Source organism: Hermetia illucens, chromosome 2 (genome assembly GCF_905115235.1).
Source record: "Hermetia illucens chromosome 2, iHerIll2.2.curated.20191125, whole genome shotgun sequence".
Taxonomy (NCBI): domain Eukaryota; kingdom Metazoa; phylum Arthropoda; class Insecta; order Diptera; family Stratiomyidae; genus Hermetia; species Hermetia illucens.
In genome coordinates this window covers 185,629,890-185,647,123 of record NC_051850.1, presented here as the reverse complement: position 1 = coordinate 185,647,123, position 17,234 = coordinate 185,629,890, and the positions used below count along the sequence as shown (strand labels likewise).

The 17,234-nt window shown below is 45.2% G+C and overlaps 1 protein-coding gene across 2 annotated transcripts in view; it reads left to right on the top strand.

Annotated features, from left to right (window-relative positions):
* LOC119647706 (restin homolog) overlaps positions 1-17,234 on the top strand; it is a 253,854-nt gene that overhangs the window by 54,840 nt on the left and 181,780 nt on the right. For both annotated transcript variants that reach the window (XM_038048791.1, XM_038048793.1), the window contains exon 2: positions 1,817-1,866. The gene's annotated coding sequence lies outside the window, so the exon portion shown is untranslated. The remainder of the gene's footprint in view (positions 1-1,816; positions 1,867-17,234) is intronic.

Sequence of the window (17,234 nt, the reverse complement as noted above, 5' to 3'; positions counted from 1 at the left end):
AGAGGTTCATTTCTTCAGTCCATTTCATCCGCTTCCTACGCGAACATGCTGAAGTGGTCGCCACAGATTGTGGCGAAACAGCTGCAGCAGGCGGAGCTGTGCTCCTGGTCGTCGTGGCGCCTAGATGTCGAACCGCCCCACGACTAGCGGTTTCGACGCCGTGCTGTCCATTACGAGAGCCCGACCCAGTCACCAAGTCAGACGACTCCCGTCGGTTATCCGTACCGGACCTTAAATTTCTCCTTCTTCTCATTGTTGGTGGTGCATTTTATCCCTAGCTGCCAGGTGTTGAGATAGCTTCCTTAGTGAGTAATTTGCAAGACTGCACAGTTCCTGCACTTTCCTCACCTACCCCTGAGACGCTGCGATGGCGTACAGCCATTCAGACTGAAGCTATCTATCCCTCCTCCTTTCACAACCGGGCTTGGGACCGGCTTCGGCGGAGTTATTATATTATTATTATTAATAAAGTAAAAAGAATCTAAGCTAAGGGCTGTGGAACTACAATACGGGGGTATTCTGACAGTAGTAATTTACCTTTATTGGAAACACAGATGCAGACTCGACTTGATTCGGTGTTTTCACCCAATTAAGACAGATAGACTCATTCGGTGTTTCACCGAATGGACCTTGATTTGGTGTTCCACTTAATCAAGGTGAAAGACTCATTCAGTGTTTCACCGAGTGGACATATCAACAAAGAAGACAACCGGATAACTTTTCTTCTGGGTTACGAGATCATACAAGAGCGGGACTTTCGCTTTATTAGTAAGAGCCTTTTCCACCAAATTTTGGGGAGCCAAGTTTGAAGCTTCACATCGGAACAGGTTCCGAAGGTGGAGGTACAATTCTCTGACAGGAATTGTCAGTGTGTCAGGGGGTAAGTACAGAGATTTCAAAGGCATTTGTGGTAATATCATAATTTTGTAGTTTTTGAGGGGAGCCGAAAAGAGAAATTTGAATCCATTACCGTAGGGGAAAATCCTTGTGAAAGCTATCGGTGGTTCTAGGGCGTCATTTTTATTGTCCCTTAACAGTTGGTATATGAAAACCCTGGCAGGGCTATTAATTTGGCATTGTCCTCTAAACTAATCACATGGAAAAAATTGGGGCGATGGTCTCGGCTATATGTAGCCAATGCGGGGAGGACGCGGCCCTGCATTTCATATGCAGATGTTCGGCTTGTTCAGTCTTCTGAAGAAAATACATAGATGAGGTTTTCTTCGATGAAAAATCTGCGCATTCTGTGCCTGTGAAAGATGCACTTAGGTTTGCCAAAGCGCGCGAGCGAAAGGCCTTTGGGTAGGCGATTTAAAGGGAGAATGCAATGTGTCTAATAAATGGCCTGGGTTTTTGTAGCTGCGGCTCCACGTAACTAAACTAACCAATTTCAGACCGTTTTTTCCGGTATTGTATATCGTGTTTGCGAATGTATATAAGGGAATAGCTAAAATGACACCTCTGTCCTGGGTGAAAACGTTAGTCGTTACTTTTTTATAAACAGTATCATCTCTATGTGGACTTTTTCTAGAACGAGAGTTTGCTGGATATAATTTGGTGTGAGAGAGATACATCAAATTAAAGATTTGCTAGAAAATTGTTTATTGCGAACTCTTATGGATACAAAGTTTCCCAGGTATTGAGCGTAAAAATTTCGTTGTTGGCAATAAGATCCCCTGCTTAGAAATGAGGTTAGCAATTACTGTAACTAGCTACATTCGAAACTTGCGCTCTGTACTATCAATTGTTATAAAATTGGGTGAAAATTAAAAATTTATGGGAATAAAGCCGATAACAGTTTGAATTTTCTTTTCAGGCCTTTCATCACATTGGGGATTTTCACGCAAATCATATCTTCCAGAACCTGTAAGTATTGAACAATCGACATCTTGCTTGGAGAACGATTATCTAATAACTTTACATCTGATTGTGTCTAATGTATCTAATGTTTAACAAATAGGCTAGAGCTTAGCCTAATCACTTAACAGCATTCCTAGATGTTACCTCAATAACGGCGTTAGTTTCAAACCTAATCGTTTTGGTGTTATTTTTTAGCGGCCTCATAGGTACAATGAACCGAACTAATTTGTAGATGACTCGACAGAAATTGCAATTTCAGCTCCAAATATTTTTCACTATTGTTTCCGAGAGCCCGTTCCAACTATGAGTAATGAAATCACGCTTGACCAACTTTTATGTGCAACCTGATAAGATGAAGACTGTGGCTGCATATTTGGCTCTGGTAAGCCAATTTGCATGCCTGCCTGTGCTGGGATGGAAGAAGAGGGATTTCTTGCTGTTGGATGGAGAATTAAAGTATTAAATGTAATTAGCCTGGTGAAGTTTGAGAAGAGAATTATGGTCATTATGTTGGGGCTTTTAAATCTTTTTCAATGGAGATTTTATTGTGAAGTTGGCATTCGTGAAGAATTAAAATAAGATTTTGCATTGCTGCTGGAAGATTATAAGAGAATGCAAGTGAATAGCTGCGGACTTTCCCTTTCAAACTGATTGCTTCTGATGATTGTACTCTTTAGTGAAATTGAAAGGGCAAATTTGACTGTGGTCTTTGCCTGTCTTAAGCCTCCATTTATTGGGTTACTCCGAATAAAGTATGTTCAACTCAAGTGTAATTTCGCGGTGTTTCTAGCAATTATCTCTGTTTTGTCTTTGTTTTTAAAATTGGTTCAAGGTCTGTCGATCTGTCTGTCTGTCTGTCACACGCACATCTCAGAAACGGCTGCACCGATTGACACGAAATTTGGTGAGAAGATGGAAACTGTGAACGCCCAGACGTATAGTGGGTGAAATCCTTCTACATTGAGATTAAGGGGGGGGTCTTCATATATGCAAAAGGGTGGTATAAAATTTCACCGAACATAGTCATATTGGGTTTCAAACGAAAGTTCTTGATTAGTACTTTTCGATGCCGGTTTTATTTTTGACGTTTGTTGGAAAGGTGGGGAGTAGGAGGCGTCGAAAGTGATGATTTCTTTAACGGAACTATTCCCAGAAACTAGTCAACCGAAAAATCTGAAAAAAATTATGAAGCTGCCTCTGTACGGTGCCTAGGGCTAAAAGTACTCTTCATATCGATATCTGCTCAAATTAAGTCAATAATAGTATATTACTATATTTTTGGGAAATTGAGTAAAAACCCCCCTTAAGTTTATCCTAGTGTCATTAAGTGGATGTAGACTCAGGACTTCCACCATTCTCAACAAAAAATTCACTTCGGCCTGGTCTAGGTTTGAACTTGCGACGGATTTCACTTCAATATAATTCGCACTTATGTCATGATTACCACCTGTCGCCACTTTCGATCAATCTGCTCCCAGAGCAAAGGTGAGGCAGCGTCTGATGAGTTGCCTCTGCCCTGGATGAAATCGTCAGTCAAGATTTTTTCGTCTTCTTTTTGAACTTGGGTGTTTAACCCAAAAAGAAGAGTCCGTGGACCACAAGAAAGGAAGTAGGTTGCTTCCTAAGTGTTCCGGTCCGTCATCAAGTAGATGTGAACTCAGGACTCCCAGCATCCTCAACAAAAAAAAAGCAGCAGTAGCTGTATACATCACCTCATTATTTACGTAATGTTCATAGTTTGACGAAGCAGTCCAGTTAAGCCCCGTGCAAGTACGAATACATTTCCTTTCAAAGATCCTTATTTTATCCATTTGGCTAGTACTCAAATTAAACCAGATAGAACACCTATAGGTGAGCACCGGTTTAACCAAAATAAGATATCAAATAATCTTAACCTTCCGGCTAAGATGTGGAGCATGAATGCCTTGAGAGAGTTTTCTAGCGCGACTTTTACGTGCCCGTTAAAAATTGGAGACGCTCATCAAGACCCACAACCAGGTATCTAACGCAGTTCTTCTGGGGTAAGCGGTCAGAACTATCTTCGTTCGCGATAATGTAGAAATCTCTCCCAATTCCTTTTCAAGTTCCTACTGACGTACGTCAAGGAATTTCAAAACAGAATCGTTTCAGCCTTTTAGGCATTGATTTTCATCCACCAGCTGCTCGTGAAGAACTTAATGTCATTGGACATCTTCTGAAGTTCAACTTGCACCTCGGTTACCTTCTTGTGGGCTGCGTAGGCTATTAGATCGTCAGTAAAAGGCAACCAACGACCTTTCAGGAGATTTATTAAACTCGAACAAGGTGAGTAATTCGCCGCCAAATATTCCGAAAATTGTAGACGCAGTCACTGTTCCTTGCTGTAATCCATTCAGAACATGAAATTCTCTACTAGTAGTGAGAGTTCCGCCCGTGATAGCAAAGCACTCTTCAGCAGCCTGAAAATCACACCATCCAACCAGACGGTATCAAAGGCCTTCTCCATGTCTATAAGGCAAGCTCCTGCGCAGTCACCATTGTTAATCCGCCAGTAAATATCAGACGTTACCTTCGTTATTGCATGTATTGTCGAATGTCCAGATTGAAATTCGAATTGTGCTTTCGACAATAATTCCTTCCTCTTGATATGCCCTTCCAAGGCTTTTAATACCAAAACCTCAAACATTTTGCTGATGTTAGGCAGCAAACTGATTAGGCAATAGCTCTTAGCACTGGATGAGTCCTTCCCTCTCTTTAAAATCAGGACCACTGGGACTTTCTTCCATCGTTCTGGAAAAATAGGAATTGTTCAACAAGTTTTTGAAAAAGATGCAATAATTACGAATGGCAATGTCTGGTAAATGCCTGAGGACCACGTTGGGAATGCCATCCATAACGGATGACCTTCTATTATCTCCGAGTTATCACAATCTCGGCAGATGCCGGATTTTACCTAATACTAGCACTAAGTGCCAAGCATTTAGGCTCGGACGATCCTACCTACTTAAAAACTAAAGGGGCACTGGTGGTGGTGGTCGGTGGTAGGTCAGTGGGAGAATCCGTCGAGTACTCCCCGCAACATCGAGCACGTATGCAGAATGGTGTACTTCTGCATGGTTTGAACCAGACTGTGCGAAAGTCCCAGGACATCAAGGGAAGCCGTGAGGGATTTAGGTACAATACCTGTAGCTGACAATATTATGGGAACTACAACCACCCGCTCGAGACGCCAAATTTCTTTGATTTCCCGAGCCAATGGCTCATAGTTCACCTTCTTCTCCACGTATTTCCGTTCAATGTTGCTATTATGGGGGATAGCAACATCAATAACATACGCGGAGCGACCTGTCTTGTCAACAGTACGTCAGGCTTGTTGTGTAAGGTATGGCGATCAGTCAGAACTTGCCGGTCCCAATACATGCTGTAAGCAGAACTATCAAGTACTGCTTGCGGCTCGTATCGGTAAACCGGACATGTCCCCGTGATCAGCCCATGCTTGTATGCAAGGTTTTGATGGATAACCTTACATACAGCATTATGCCTGGTGATCCGTCTCAGCAAAGAGCTTCCCAGCACACAGCCATCTGTTGGACAGATGCAAATCGACAAATGGCTGCCAAAGACAATTCACGTGTTTACCGTGCATTGCCTTCGACTTCCATTCCTCGATCCGCTCTTGGTCCGACTTCACCCCACTCAGAGGATTAAAAGATCGATCCTTCAAGTTAAGTGGAGTCAGTCCACAGTCTGCCTTACAGACAGCCGCATGCAAGGGACTCGCCTGCTCCTTGCTGTAAAAATAAGCGCGCAGCGAGTCGACTTTGCGATGATGTTGTGCCGCCACGTCAACCACGCCCCTACCTCCGATGTCACGAGGCAGGTTCATCCGCTCCACGGCAGACTTTGGGTGATGCATTCGGAATTTGGACATAGTTGTCCGTATCCGCCGCTGGACGTTTTCCAGGTCGGTCTTCGTCCACGGCAATATCCCGAATGCATAAGCCAGTGAAGGGATAGCGAATACATTCAACGCGCTTATTTTATTCTTCCCCGAGAGATGCGATTTCAGCACCAGCTTTACACGTCGCAGGAATTCGGACAGCAGAGCTTCCTTCAGATCACCAACTCGAGCATGGGTTCCTTGCAGAATTCCTAGGTACTTGTAGAAGTCTGTCTCGGTCATAGCTTCGATGTGGAGGTCACCAATGCTATGTCCGGCATGCGGCTCGTGATGACCTTTGCGGATGGCTTGGATTCGACATTTGTCTAATTCAAACTCCATCCGAATATCACGGCTGAACATGTCTATTATTCGTAACAGACTTCTGAGATGGTTGTCAGTACCAACATACAGCTTGATGTTATCTAGGTACATCAAGTGTGTCAGTTCGCACTTAGCACGTAGGCCATACTTTATGGCAAAACCATGCCCTCTAGCATCATTCAGTAGCCATGAAAGGGGGTTCAGTGCCATACAAAACCAAAGAGGACTCAATGAATCCCCCTGGAAGATGCCCCTCCGTATACGGATGGGCTCTGAGGTATTAGCACCCTCAGATGTACGGACTGATAAGGTGGTATGCCACCCTTCCATGACTGTCGCCAAAAACTTTATTAGTTTCGGATCAATGCGATACAGATGTAGGATGTCGATTAGCCAGGTATGCGGAACGCTATCAAAAGCCTTGGCATAATCGATATAGCAACTGAAGAGGTTTCTTTGGTTGCTTGTCCTACAACTACCGAGTCGATAATGAGTTGCTCTTTGCAACCCCTTGACCCAACTCGACAGCCCTTCTGCTCCTCGGACAGAATGTTGTTGGTCTCGAGGTGCGCATTGATCCTTCCACTAATAATGGACGTGATGAATTTGTAGAGGGTTGGTAAGCAAGTGATCGGTCTTGTGTCTGCGGGGTCCTGCACCGTGTTCTTCTTAGGGATAAGGTAGGTAATCCCCGCAGTGAGGAAAGGTGGAAATTCCTCCAGCCGACTCATGACCTCATTTATACTGCGTGCCAACCGACTGTGTACGCTGGTAAATTTCTTATACCAGAAATTCTGCACTCGATCCAGACCTGGGCCCCTCCAGTTCTTCGAGCTGTTTATGGCTCGTCGAACTTCCTCTTCGATAACATCCGCGAAATTCATGCCAGGTGTATTGACATGGCGGGTGCCTTCGGCGGTGATCCACTCAGCATGCTGGGCAGGTAACCCCCAACGTCCACCCCAATACTCTTTCGCTTCCGTCACCGAGAACTGTATTGTCTGGGCGCTCTGTTGGGATTCGTTGAGAGATCTGAAATAGCTCCGCTGGTTGCTCGCGTATGTTACATTCTGGACACGTCTGGAATAACTTTCGCCATACCGCCGTAACCGGATTGTTGTTTGCTTTTCTAAATATGGATTAATTATTGCGAGGTGTAATTTTAGGGACGACTTGTTCAATTGTATCCAGGTTCAAGTTCGTCAGCTGGAGAAGATACTGAAGTATTTCCTCGTTGCTCAAATTCATGTCATCTGCCTTAATTGTACTATCGTTTTCCCCATCAAGAGATGGGCTTTCCTCTCGATATCCCCGAACAAACCTCTCTTGGAATTGCTTCCAATCTGTTTATTTAAAGTTCAGCCTGTCCATCGGCAGAAGGCGAGCTCTTCGTCCATCAAATAGAACCTCAATAAGAGTAGCGTTATGGTCGCTATCGTAAGGAAGAGGTTGTCCTTGAACTTGGCTCGATTGTTTCCCACTGCATAGACTGACAGAATGTATATATTCCCCCCTCAAGGTAGTGAAAACAGAATACAAGAGACTTCCATACATTCAAAGGTTTCGAATTTAGGCCTATTAATATGCCTGAAACGATAATGACGACCCACAACTATTCTGGCACCACCTCCCCCAACTCAATTTTGTCTATCGTTCCTCAAAATCAAAATCTTTAAATGTAATCGAATTCCTTGCACTGAGGAAGGTTTCTGAAATCGAGACAACGTCAGGCTGTCAGACTTGGCAGTGAAATCAAGCAGCTCTGCTCTTCGAAGAATTTCTACGATGGAATTCACATTAATCGCGATGATCCGGAGACCATCCAATGGTACCGCTGTGATTGCAGACCTAGCAGCGGGCATGCTGTTTATGTAAACATTCTGTTATACTGTTTATTTTTGTATTGGGTACGTGTAGGGTCTGCTGCATCTTTTCACCCATGATTAGTATTATTGAGGATGGTGTTCATCCCGCCACTTGCATCTCGAAGCTTCTTGGCTTCCCCTTGTCGGACAACTTCTGCAAACAAACAATTGGTGCCGAAGGGACGGTATCGTTCAACGCCGCTGACACCTTCTTCCTTTGGGCCGATCTTGGCGCCTGCTGCCTTGGTACCTTAACGTTGCGGTATGCAGGAGATCCACGGTAGGAAGCCGGCTGCCATCCGCTTCCGCAGTTGACACCCTTCCTTGCCCTTTGCTTCAGTCAGCGAACATTCGGCTGCGGCATGGCTTTTCCCGCATTTTACACATCGCAAGGTCATTTGACAGTTCACTACTGAGTGACTATAGCACTGGCATCTTCGGTACTGGGCTAATTCGGTCTTCAGCAGGCGTTCAAAACAAATTGTCTGGTAACTATGTGACCTGATACCGATCATATTGTTTCCCCGGCTTTCCGGGCTTATTTGCACGAGGAAGAGTGCCCAAATTGCTTTTTCAAAAATGAATCTCCTCGTACTAAAGCGCGACACCGAGAGGAACTTAACCTCGGTTTCCGTCTCCCGGAGCATTTTGAACTCCTCAACGGGCTTTTCCTTCGCATCCAAGTCCTTCAGAAGGAAGGTTTGCACCATCTCTTCCTTTGGGGTGTAGGTGAAGTGAGGAGCCTTCACTTGCTCGAGCGCCTCCCGTGCTTTTTTGTAATCGGCTATTTTTTTCCATTTGATTTGGACTCTCTCGGTCCCCGTCTTTTGGATAATAAAATTCTAGAACCCCGCGCTCCCATTAAGTAGAGTGGCTAAATCTCTACCAGCTAATTCATGTACATTAATGGGGGCCACCCTTTCTCCCTTTTCTTTATTTCGGGGGCTGTTTGTGGCCCCGGTCGGAACATTTTTTAATTTTTCAGTCCTACTTGTGTCATTCTTTTCATCAGTTGTCATTTTTGTTTTTCTTTTTTAATTTTTTTTATAGATAGAGGAAAAACTCACCCAGTTTTCCCTCTTCAGGGCTATCATTGCCGCACTTGTCTCTACTGCAACCAGCCTGGTCAGCACCCTCTTCTGGAACATTTCTACCGCCACCGTGGTTCCCGAAATATCGGTATTTGCAACCATAATAAATATCACTCTCGAATAGAAACAAGTCGGGAAACCGCTAGATGCTTCAGGGATGAAAGGTTTTGTGTATTTCTTTTGTAAAGGGATTTGAGTGTGCATTTGTCCTATTAGGACTTAGCACGTAATATACACATATATTATGTCAAAATATCCACTTTGAAGTGATATTGACATTCAAAGTCTTGAATTTGCACAGAAGTGACAGCTTTGACCTATTATAACTTTGTTAGTTATAGGGCGATTTTCACCAAATTTGGTAGGATCATGCTCTAGGCTGTAGCCTACATTGTTGCTTCGTGATTCTAGGATTAACTTCAGGGGGGTTTTGGTAGTTTCTGAGAATGGGTCCGTTAAAGAAATGATCAGTTTGAATCCCACGCACTCCCCACCTTTCCATGTAAGACTGGCTTCGGAAAGTACTAACCGATACTTCTCATTTGAATCTTCACATGATTATATTTGATAAAAAAAAAATTACACCCCCCTTTTGCATGTATGCGGACTTCAGTGATGTAAATGGGGTCCTTGTTATTCCCGTGCCAAAGAGGCCACGATAATCGAATCTGTTTTTGATGGCTATTATGGGGGATAGCAACATCAATAACATACGCGGAGCGACCTGTCTTGTCAACAGTACGTCAGGCTTGTTGTGTAAGGTATGGCGATCAGTCAGAACTTGCCGGTCCCAATACATGCTGTAAGCAGAACTATCAAGTACTGCTTGCGGCTCGTATCGGTAAACCGGACATGTCCCCGTGATCAGCCCATGCTTGTATGCAAGGTTTTGATGGATAACCTTACATACAGCATTATGCCTGGTGATCCGTCTCAGCAAAGAGCTTCCCAGCACACAGCCATCTGTTGGACAGATGCAAATCGACAAATGGCTGCCAAAGACAATTCACGTGTTTACCGTGCATTGCCTTCGACTTCCATTCCTCGATCCGCTCTTGGTCCGACTTCACCCCACTCAGAGGATTAAAAGATCGATCCTTCAAGTTAAGTGGAGTCAGTCCACAGTCTGCCTTACAGACAGCCGCATGCAAGGGACTCGCCTGCTCCTTGCTGTAAAAATAAGCGCGCAGCGAGTCGACTTTGCGATGATGTTGTGCCGCCACGTCAACCACGCCCCTACCTCCGATGTCACGAGGCAGGTTCATCCGCTCCACGGCAGACTTTGGGTGATGCATTCGGAATTTGGACATAGTTGTCCGTATCCGCCGCTGGACGTTTTCCAGGTCGGTCTTCGTCCACGGCAATATCCCGAATGCATAAGCCAGTGAAGGGATAGCGAATACATTCAACGCGCTTATTTTATTCTTCCCCGAGAGATGCGATTTCAGCACCAGCTTTACACGTCGCAGGAATTCGGACAGCAGAGCTTCCTTCAGATCACCAACTCGAGCATGGGTTCCTTGCAGAATTCCTAGGTACTTGTAGAAGTCTGTCTCGGTCATAGCTTCGATGTGGAGGTCACCAATGCTATGTCCGGCATGCGGCTCGTGATGACCTTTGCGGATGGCTTGGATTCGACATTTGTCTAATTCAAACTCCATCCGAATATCACGGCTGAACATGTCTATTATTCGTAACAGACTTCTGAGATGGTTGTCAGTACCAACATACAGCTTGATGTTATCTAGGTACATCAAGTGTGTCAGTTCGCACTTAGCACGTAGGCCATACTTTATGGCAAAACCATGCCCTCTAGCATCATTCAGTAGCCATGAAAGGGGGTTCAGTGCCATACAAAACCAAAGAGGACTCAATGAATCCCCCTGGAAGATGCCCCTCCGTATACGGATGGGCTCTGAGGTATTAGCACCCTCAGATGTACGGACTGATAAGGTGGTATGCCACCCTTCCATGACTGTCGCCAAAAACTTTATTAGTTTCGGATCAATGCGATACAGATGTAGGATGTCGATTAGCCAGGTATGCGGAACGCTATCAAAAGCCTTGGCATAATCGATATAGCAACTGAAGAGGTTTCTTTGGTTGCTTGTCCTACAACTACCGAGTCGATAATGAGTTGCTCTTTGCAACCCCTTGACCCAACTCGACAGCCCTTCTGCTCCTCGGACAGAATGTTGTTGGTCTCGAGGTGCGCATTGATCCTTCCACTAATAATGGACGTGATGAATTTGTAGAGGGTTGGTAAGCAAGTGATCGGTCTTGTGTCTGCGGGGTCCTGCACCGTGTTCTTCTTAGGGATAAGGTAGGTAATCCCCGCAGTGAGGAAAGGTGGAAATTCCTCCAGCCGACTCATGACCTCATTTATACTGCGTGCCAACCGACTGTGTACGCTGGTAAATTTCTTATACCAGAAATTCTGCACTCGATCCAGACCTGGGCCCCTCCAGTTCTTCGAGCTGTTTATGGCTCGTCGAACTTCCTCTTCGATAACATCCGCGAAATTCATGCCAGGTGTATTGACATGGCGGGTGCCTTCGGCGGTGATCCACTCAGCATGCTGGGCAGGTAACCCCCAACGTCCACCCCAATACTCTTTCGCTTCCGTCACCGAGAACTGTATTGTCTGGGCGCTCTGTTGGGATTCGTTGAGAGATCTGAAATAGCTCCGCTGGTTGCTCGCGTATGTTACATTCTGGACACGTCTGGAATAACTTTCGCCATACCGCCGTAACCGGATTGTTGTTTGCTTTTCTAAATATGGATTAATTATTGCGAGGTGTAATTTTAGGGACGACTTGTTCAATTGTATCCAGGTTCAAGTTCGTCAGCTGGAGAAGATACTGAAGTATTTCCTCGTTGCTCAAATTCATGTCATCTGCCTTAATTGTACTATCGTTTTCCCCATCAAGAGATGGGCTTTCCTCTCGATATCCCCGAACAAACCTCTCTTGGAATTGCTTCCAATCTGTTTATTTAAAGTTCAGCCTGTCCATCGGCAGAAGGCGAGCTCTTCGTCCATCAAATAGAACCTCAATAAGAGTAGCGTTATGGTCGCTATCGTAAGGAAGAGGTTGTCCTTGAACTTGGCTCGATTGTTTCCCACTGCATAGACTGACAGAATGTATATATTCCCCCCTCAAGGTAGTGAAAACAGAATACAAGAGACTTCCATACATTCAAAGGTTTCGAATTTAGGCCTATTAATATGCCTGAAACGATAATGACGACCCACAACTATTCTGGCACCACCTCCCCCAACTCAATTTTGTCTATCGTTCCTCAAAATCAAAATCTTTAAATGTAATCGAATTCCTTGCACTGAGGAAGGTTTCTGAAATCGAGACAACGTCAGGCTGTCAGACTTGGCAGTGAAATCAAGCAGCTCTGCTCTTCGAAGAATTTCTACGATGGAATTCACATTAATCGCGATGATCCGGAGACCATCCAATGGTACCGCTGTGATTGCAGACCTAGCAGCGGGCATGCTGTTTATGTAAACATTCTGTTATACTGTTTATTTTTGTATTGGGTACGTGTAGGGTCTGCTGCATCTTTTCACCCATGATTAGTATTATTGAGGATGGTGTTCATCCCGCCACTTGCATCTCGAAGCTTCTTGGCTTCCCCTTGTCGGACAACTTCTGCAAACAAACAATTGGTGCCGAAGGGACGGTATCGTTCAACGCCGCTGACACCTTCTTCCTTTGGGCCGATCTTGGCGCCTGCTGCCTTGGTACCTTAACGTTGCGGTATGCAGGAGATCCACGGTAGGAAGCCGGCTGCCATCCGCTTCCGCAGTTGACACCCTTCCTTGCCCTTTGCTTCAGTCAGCGAACATTCGGCTGCGGCATGGCTTTTCCCGCATTTTACACATCGCAAGGTCATTTGACAGTTCACTACTGAGTGACTATAGCACTGGCATCTTCGGTACTGGGCTAATTCGGTCTTCAGCAGGCGTTCAAAACAAATTGTCTGGTAACTATGTGACCTGATACCGATCATATTGTTTCCCCGGCTTTCCGGGCTTATTTGCACGAGGAAGAGTGCCCAAATTGCTTTTTCAAAAATGAATCTCCTCGTACTAAAGCGCGACACCGAGAGGAACTTAACCTCGGTTTCCGTCTCCCGGAGCATTTTGAACTCCTCAACGGGCTTTTCCTTCGCATCCAAGTCCTTCAGAAGGAAGGTTTGCACCATCTCTTCCTTTGGGGTGTAGGTGAAGTGAGGAGCCTTCACTTGCTCGAGCGCCTCCCGTGCTTTTTTGTAATCGGCTATTTTTTTCCATTTGATTTGGACTCTCTCGGTCCCCGTCTTTTGGATAATAAAATTCTAGAACCCCGCGCTCCCATTAAGTAGAGTGGCTAAATCTCTACCAGCTAATTCATGTACATTAATGGGGGCCACCCTTTCTCCCTTTTCTTTATTTCGGGGGCTGTTTGTGGCCCCGGTCGGAACATTTTTTAATTTTTCAGTCCTACTTGTGTCATTCTTTTCATCAGTTGTCATTTTTGTTTTTCTTTTTTAATTTTTTTTATAGATAGAGGAAAAACTCACCCAGTTTTCCCTCTTCAGGGCTATCATTGCCGCACTTGTCTCTACTGCAACCAGCCTGGTCAGCACCCTCTTCTGGAACATTTCTACCGCCACCGTGGTTCCCGAAATATCGGTATTTGCAACCATAATAAATATCACTCTCGAATAGAAACAAGTCGGGAAACCGCTAGATGCTTCAGGGATGAAAGGTTTTGTGTATTTCTTTTGTAAAGGGATTTGAGTGTGCATTTGTCCTATTAGGACTTAGCACGTAATATACACATATATTATGTCAAAATATCCACTTTGAAGTGATATTGACATTCAAAGTCTTGAATTTGCACAGAAGTGACAGCTTTGACCTATTATAACTTTGTTAGTTATAGGGCGATTTTCACCAAATTTGGTAGGATCATGCTCTAGGCTGTAGCCTACATTGTTGCTTCGTGATTCTAGGATTAACTTCAGGGGGGTTTTGGTAGTTTCTGAGAATGGGTCCGTTAAAGAAATGATCAGTTTGAATCCCACGCACTCCCCACCTTTCCATGTAAGACTGGCTTCGGAAAGTACTAACCGATACTTCTCATTTGAATCTTCACATGATTATATTTGATAAAAAAAAAATTACACCCCCCTTTTGCATGTATGCGGACTTCAGTGATGTAAATGGGGTCCTTGTTATTCCCGTGCCAAAGAGGCCACGATAATCGAATCTGTTTTTGATGGCCGTTCGTGTACTGTACAATAGTACCAAGGACGAAAAAAGTGCCTCGAAGGAATCAAGCGGAATCACACAGGCAACACAAGCGACAGCCCCTTAAAATCTAAAGGGCGATAAGCTTGAAAAGAGGAGTAGAGAGGATGCGAACGATTCTTTCGGATCCTCGCAGGGCGCGAAAAAGCAAAGGGGAAGACAAACAAAGTTACCAAAACTGTGGCACCGGCTCCAATCGACCCAAGGGAGATAAAGTTGGCGAGAAAAAAAATGCGACACATAAAAGAAGATTACGCCCCAATTAATTATCATCTCCAAAAAAGGTCATATGACTTACGGCGATATCCTCAGGAAGATGAAATCCGACCCTGAGTTGATGGACCTTGGAGAAAACGTCAGCGGAATCGGAGGCTCCTAGAAAGGATACTTGATATTGGAGTTGAAGAAGTCTCCGGACAAAACGGTTGAAAATTTCCTCGGCAAAGTGGAGAAGTCTTTAGGAGAAGAAGCACAAATACGGGCCAGAAAACAGGACAATGTAAGGACATTAATGAAATCACGACCAAGGAGGATATCCGCGACGCCTTAGAAAAGCAGTTCGGACCACTTAGCTTGCAAGATTCCGCAATCATAGGACTGAGAAAGGCACATGGAGCACGCAAACGGGAACTATATAGTTACCAGCTGAAGCAGCGTTCAAACTGCTGGCGACTGGTAAAGTAAAAATAGGTTAGCTCGTTTGCCGACTCAGGGAGCAGATGTCCCCCAAGCGTTGCTTTAGATGCCTGGATGCCGGTGATTGTGACAGATCAAAAAGTTGCAGAAAATGTGGGGGAGAAGGTCATATGTTTAGGGAATGCAAACTGAGCTTGAATGTATCCTTTGGAAAGGAAAAAGGACGTTGATTGTCAGCACGTTGCAGGCAGAAGCAGTGTCCAGTGTTTGGGAGAGCCTTGAATGCAGCAAAGAAATGAGTTTGATACAAATCAACCTCAACCACTGCTAGGCGACCTTCTCTCGCAGACCATCTATGAGAAGGGAAACGAAACAATTAGCGCAATAGAAGCGTGGCTGGATCTTGCGCAACAAAAGACGTAGGCGATATTGATTACTAACCGTGGGAAGAGGAATAATGTTAATATTCGTGTTGGTGGTCACATCATCACTTCGAAACCGGTTATTAAATACCTGGGGGTGATGATTGACGCTAAAATCAATTTCAAGAGAGACCTGGGCTATGCCTGTGAGAAAGCGGCAAAATCCAGCGTATCATTAGGATGGACGATGCCTAACATTGGAGCTCCAAAGGCTGGCTTGCGTGTGCATCAGTGGGGCAATGAGGACATGCCCAACGGCATCCCTGTAGGTCCTTCTGGGATTAACCCCTCTCCATCTGCACATACAGATGCAGGCAAGGAGATCAATATTCAGGATGGCCGGTAGTATGAGTGAGACGGGGAGCTGCCTAAATCGAAGGAAGGTTGATATTCTTTCTAGGTGGTATCCTGAATTACTGATACCGAGGGATAACATGACAACGAGGTTTCACTTCGATAAGAAGTTTGAAACACGTTGGAGTAACAAGGCAAACTGGGAGAGCGTGGCTGCGACATACGGCTTAAACCAGCAACTGATTACTTGGAACACTGACGGATCCCTCACAGCAGAGGGAGCGGGTGCCGGTGTCATTGGTCCAAGGAAAATGTACTTTGAGCCAATGGGCAGGTACGTTAGCATATTCCAGGCGGAAATATACGCCATAGACAAATGTGCCTCCTTTAATCTACAAAGGAACTACAGGGGGCATAGCTATTCTCACCGATAGCCAAGCAGCGATCAAGGCACTTAGGTCCAACCAGGTGAACTCTAAACTGGTATGGGAATGCCTTGAGAGACTAAATACACTCGGCTTGTCTAACAAGGTCTGGATACTTTGGGTTCCAGGCCATGCTGGGTTGGAAGGCAACGATGCAGCGGACGAACTAGTCAAGAAGGGAGCAGGGACGCCTTTACACGGGCCAGAACTCTTCTGTGGAATCGGAAACGGTTTCATGGCTATGAATCTAAGAAACGAAGAGAAACGGTTGAGGGAACTATATTGGGGGGGGGGGGGGGGCTACCAGAGATGGAGCAGTCCAGGGGTCTAGGACGAAACCTCTATACACGTCCTGGGACAGTGTCCGGCACTTGTGCAAAGTAGGTCGAGACATCTGGGAGAACACTTAATACCAGATGCAAAGCTGAAACATCTGGAAGTGGGGAACATACTAAAGTTCCTAACGGTTACAGTTCTGCTTGAGATACTATGATCAATAGGTACACTATAACCAGTAAAAGGTGCACAATAGTTCTTCAAGGACGCGGATCTTTCCCTTAACAGAATGATAATAATAATAGCAGTTTACTTATAGCCGGAGTGGTTCTCTCCACATTATTATACGCGGCACCAGTTTGGGAAGAAGCACTAGCGTGTGAGTGTTATCGGAGGAGGGTGAATATGACTTATCGCTCAGTTGCGCTAAGGGTGTGCAGCGCTTTCAGTAGGATATCACGCGAAGCAGCGTGTGTTATACGCTGGCTGTACGAGAAAAGGAAAATGAATCCACCTGAAAAGGATGCAGAATACCGAAAGGCGGCAAGGTGAGTGTTGCTGGAAAAGTGGCAGCAACGGTAGGATGACTCACAGAGGGGTCGTTAGAACCACACCTTTATTCCCGTATTGAGGGCTGGATCCAGCGACGGCACGGTGAGATTAACTATCATCTGGGGTAATTCCTGTCAGGACATGGTGGTTACAGGAAATATCTGCACCAATTCAGGCTGGATGATTCTCCCTTTTGTCCTGAAAATGGTTGCACATCTGAGGGCCCGCGTGTTCTACTGTCTATGATTTTGCTCAGAGAGGA